This window comes from Rhyacophila brunnea, unplaced genomic scaffold, assembly GCF_057557595.1.
Source record: "Rhyacophila brunnea isolate RB1 unplaced genomic scaffold, BYU_Rbru_1.0 scaffold_16, whole genome shotgun sequence".
In the NCBI taxonomy this organism is placed as follows: Eukaryota; Metazoa; Arthropoda; class Insecta; order Trichoptera; family Rhyacophilidae; genus Rhyacophila; species Rhyacophila brunnea.
The window spans coordinates 24,438,057-24,444,056 of record NW_028232816.1 but is presented as its reverse complement, the minus strand read 5'-3'; positions in this window follow the sequence as shown (position 1 = coordinate 24,444,056).

The window sequence follows — 6,000 nt, the reverse complement described above, 5'->3', positions numbered from 1 at the left end:
GGTCGCCAAACGCTATTGTGTATTGATACCACCTGCACGTTTGTGTTCAGAAAAAAAAAATTCACTACACTACTTTAATTCTGCGTCAGATAGCTATGGTTGATAGGTATACATAGCGTGAAGTGTATGTGCGATACATGTACCTAAATATAGTACAAATATTTTATTGATGTATCTATTATTCTACACAATATTTTAACAGAAAAATAGTAGACAATTAATCTTTTATCGAAAAGAAAGCTCATGTCTCAAAATGTCAATAACTAAATATACCATTGACCAATGGCGAAGGATGGAGGTAGGCTGTTAATATCCGACATAAATAGTGTACACTAAAATTTATCAGTTAAATATATTTGCTTTCATTAAACTAATACCACAATGTGTAGATGGTGTTTGCTACTTTTTTAATTCAATTAAACAATGCCTAATCCGAGCCATAGTAAATAATAGTAAAAAAATAATCGTTTATCTATAAAATATCCTATCTACAAAATTATGCTATTAAGCCATACATGATTTTAGATATGTTATAGGTAGTATAGTATTTGTTATAAATTATGGTTTGGTTTAGGCAGGGCTTAATAAATTTATAAATTTAAAAAACTAACCATCACCATCTGTAATATTATGTATTCTTAATTCAACAAGTATGACTGATAAAGTGTGCACTATTTTTGTCAGATCGCACATAGGGTATCTAGATTATTTTGGTTTTGTTAGGGCAGGGTTTGGGGAGCACCCACAATGGCCGCGCGGATTAAGCATTGGCCTATAGCGTCGTGGGTCCCAGGTTCGAATCCTGGGTCTGGAAAAGTACACATATTGTTTTTCAATTTGTGTATGAGTCAGAGTATGGACCCAATAGGTTGAGCAAGTGGTTGACATCTATTTCTCGTAAAAACTTAATACAAACCTCCACTTTGTGGAGGCACATATGATCTTATTAGGATCATACATGGTCGGGATTAATTGAATTTTAAAAAAAAAAACACTACCAACTGAAAAAATTTAGTCTTAGTTCAAGGAAAACAAATAAGTATGACTAATGTTTAGTGTGCACTATTTATGTCGAATCTTAACAACCCACCTCCACCCCTCACCACTGCCATTGAGGTATTGTTATATAGACGAAATGGACGAAAATTACAATTACTAAAAAAAACATGTCTACCAGGAGCATTCCATTAAAATACTAGGTAGGTACTATAACTCAGTATGCCGGCATTGAATGGAATAAAAAAATAGTAGAACGGTATGACAATGGTTAACGGCCCACATGCTCGTCGTAGGTCAAAAATTGAGTTTTTATTGTATTTTCAAACCATGATCCTGGACACCGTTTAAAAAAAAATAAAAAAAAAATCGGTTAGGTACATGTTCAAACACGCGCGTTAACATAATTTTACTCCCTACTTTAATTATAGTTTTTGTCAATTTATGGCTACGGCCGTATGTTGTAGCTTAACCACTGGGGAATGACAAAAGAAATGGCGTATTTTAAAAAAACACTACCTTATTCTTAGGTCAATAATTATTATAAAGCAAACATTATTCATAAGATGTTTATCACACTTGAATGGTCGAAGACATAGCTTATAATAAGTATCTTTAGAATCATCTTCAAATGTGTGTGTAAATCTTGCCGATTTTTTAAATAATAAAATGCCTAATTCTTGTCAAATTTGGGATCACAGAGATTATAAATATATTTTTTTATCGTGAATATTTTACAAAAATTATCTCGTAATAAATTATACTAATGGTTTCATAAATGCGTTTAAAAATTAATAAACGTAAAAAATCTTAACACCACTGCACAGTTATGTACCGAAATATGACTATATTCTAAAACATTAGAGCGAGAGGTTTAAAAGAATACTATTTTATGTAACAAAAATACCTTATGCAGTCATCAAATGTTTAAAATAACTATAAAGAATAATAAGGCTTCAAAATTATATAAATAGATTATCTACAACGTTTAAGGAGTGTCCATGATCATGATTTGAAAATACAATAAAAACTCAATTTTGACCTTCGACGAGCATGTCCCCCCTTAATTTGTATATCTACGTCAATTGTTCCATTACTACTTTACTTTGAAATAAATTCAATTACATGGGATTTTTTTAAAGATATTAATACGTCTTATTTTATGTATTTAAAACTAAAGTCGCCTAACTACATTGTACGTAATAACAGCAATTTTTACCGGTTTTTGTCAGATCAATGATAAGTGTAAGTAAGTTATATCATAAAAAATATTGGAGAAATCCACGACGTCGGTTAGTAATCAAAGTAATAGATACCTAATTTGATTTAAGAAACAAAAATCGATTGCCAAAGTAACTTGATTTGGAAGAGCGCTGATGAGTAGGTATTAAAATTGACCAATAGTTAAAATTTGTCGCAATTAGTATGTCACGCCGTAGCATATTAGTAAAATGCGATGGATGGGGCGTATACCCGGGAGATACGGGGTTCGATTTCTCGTCGGGGTGACTTACTTTTTTCAAAAAAGATTTTTTTATTGGTTATAATATACTCTCTCAGACAGTGTTTTTCAAAATTATGTATTTTCAATGATAATATAACCTTTTCTGGAAAAAAGTGCCCATGTTTTTGTTCAGATTTGCATGTGCTGGTGTATCCCATAGATATATCATTGTACGTGAAGGACCAAGGTTGTCGATTTAAAGGTTTTCGTGAAAAGTGTCGGCTTATACACTCCGATTTTGTAAAATGCAATTGTTTTTAAAATTGTGGTACTATCTGACGAAATGAACGCCTCAACTGTTTCATAGAAATGTACTACTGCTTCTAATTGTAGAAAATAAAATACTATCGTAAAATTAGGACAATTAAATATCATTGATGTGTCTCTGAGTTTATTTATAATTATTACGTCTTGACTCAAAATCTAATAACAACTGTTTAAAAATCGAGAAAGAAAATTTAATCTAAAATAAGAATTGTAATTCGAATGAAATAAACAGTATTAAATTCCTAAGTTATGTTGGAGCCGTCGAATTAAAAATGCCTGCGCGTATTTGTATTCATACAGATGCCAGGCTGGCAATGGAATATTACTGTAGCATTTTTTCTACTTGGCGTAGCGCGAAAAACTCGTCGAGACGTATTCATTGTAGACGTCTGAACTAACTTGTCTCGGCCCGTAGAAGCACGGAGCTTTTTCTTAGCGTAGAGCGTTCTCATGAATGTATTCATATGGTTAGTTGCAAAATAGGTAAACTTACATTGAAATACTTTAATTAAAAATAATTCCATTTTTTCTTCCCAAATAAATATTTTATTTGCATTTAGAATGCATTATTGATTAAAATATAATGAAAGTGCAGTAAATTTGTACCACGTTTTTATAAGCTCGTATTCTTGTTTGTCTAGTACAATTTTTTTCTTGTGTGTCTAGTCCTAGCAACTAAATTATTAATATATACATGCGTTACTATGGAAATCAATATGAAATGTCAAAATGACATTTCAGTATTCTATATTTATTCAGAATTTCTATCAAGTACAAAAAAAGTATTTATTAATACATAGAATTGTCAAGTTTATATGATTCAACAGATAATTTAAAAACGTGGTATATAAAAAAATATTTTTATCTTGTAATTATTACATAATAACATTAACATTATGAAGATCGTCTTAATCATATATTTTGATATTATTGTGATCATGGGATCTTCTTTTAACCTCAAAATTCATGGCGTTTAATAAGCGCCAAATACTTATTGTGCCACGAATCTTTAGATGATATTACATGTACACTGAAGGACTGATTCTTGAATTCCTTTTAAGAAGAAGACGTAGTCCTCAGATCTCTTGGCTATTTATTCAGTCTCATAATTATTATTATTATTATTAAATACGCAACAGTCTGACCGCTTTCAATATAACTATCCATTATTTTTTATCTCGTGGTCTAAAACGCTAGTTGAACACATCGAGATTCTGAATATCTTGCGTTGTCGTCTCTCCTACTGTTTCAACAGTAAGTGCATCCGTTTGATCTCTATAAATTTTATGATTTTGAGTTCTTCGTAAGATGATATTATATGGTTAATGATTAGACAAGCGGCACTATACTTAATTTTAAACGGCTAAGATTTTTGATATAACAAAGTTAAGTTAAGTAAAAAAATGTGTATGCACCAAAAATTGGCCTTATATTAATGTATTAGTTTTGTTGATTCTATTATATTACATTATATTTTACATATATAATTTTAATACACTTCTGAGAACAATATTATTATTAGAAACAATCAGGAACCGAACCTACGCCTTGCGGGATTCATGCCCATATGCTCTGACAACTAAGCTATACTAACAAATTGTCTTTTAAATACTCTCTAAAACGCTTTTTTAATTGCGTTACTTATTGGCAATTGGCGTTTGTATTTTTAATCGAAGTATTTAATTATCTTTTATACTGGTTTTCTTAGAAGTGTTTTAAAAAATAATGAATGTTCAATAAAATAATGTTACATTCTTAAATCTTGTTAATTATTCGTTAAATAAAAAAATAGTTAATATAATCGTAAATAATATATTTTAATATTTGTAATTGATTGCATTTTTTAAATAAAAAAAATCAAAATGATTAGGTATGTCGACGTGCATAGTTAGATCATTAATCAAATTATTTTTTAATAAAACCAAATATTAATGTTAGCATTGCTATTCAAGCAAATATATTATTAGTGTCGTGTATGATTAATGCCATTCTATCGTGTATATATTTTCAATAGGTGTGTTGTAAAACTAATGTGTGAAAAAAGTTCTATGCATCCGCCACAAAAGCGAGAATAATAGTAGAAAGAGAAAAATACAATTTTCTCATCGAATGTAATGATTGTTCGGTAGTTGTAGTTCATGGGAAAAATTTAAAGCCAATGACTGAGTAATAATACACAAAGAGTGATTTTAAATAATAACTGATTAGCGATGAGTACAAACAAATGTTTATAATAGTATTCCAATAAAATTGCCATATGCAAAGTTGGTAAATTTAATTAAAAATTGTCGTGTTTGATTTTATCTCAGAAATTGGCGCAAGTATTATTCACGCACTTGTATTTTGTCAAGTCACCTCTCATCTTTTTTATATTGAGTTATATTATGTTAAAATATAGTAATATAGAGACATCTGTTGTGTGAAAAATGCGAATGAATATAATTTATTTTTTCTGCCAATCATTATCGGGCAACGATCTATGAAAGGGACAAACATTGTAATCAGTGGAGTGCGCGTTTTAATGGGATATAAAAAATCTGTATATATTTGAATAAAATATAATATATACCTACATGCTTTTTTCTCCACGACATTCAGGCGTATACTGTTATTCAGGCGTATACTGTTGCCTAACGAACGGTAGGCGCTCTTAAAACTAGAGTGTGCGTGATCCCTACTTCTATATAATGTATTACAGTCAATTCTCGATGCGAAAAGACCTTCTCGCTACAGTAAAGTTCCCATTGAAAAAATACAAAGAGTCGCTAATAATAAAACTGTCATATTATGATGGCGTATGATAGCTACTAATAATTATGAACACTAAATTTGAAAGCATGTTGACTGATGTTTATGGGTTTTACTGGAAATGGAGAGATATACGAATCCGCGAGTGGGGTTGGGTTTGGTGAATAAGTTATAAGTAACATTTCTTGGCGAGAATAAGTTGTTCCTGATACGTGTTTGTAATCCAAAGTACTTGTACTTATATCAAAGTTATTTCGCCATATGAAATAATGGAAACTTATATGATTCGTTCCAAAATTCAAAAATATTTATTTAAAAAATGATTAATACTTTTTTATATTTTTATTATTTAAATTTAAATATTATGTAAGATTTCTTTCACTGTCACTGACGGAATTACTGTTATTTGTTGGATGAAATCTTGTTCTTTTTCTATAACTTTAACACGGAATCTAATGATACTTGGTTTTGCTTCGTTTTAAGAA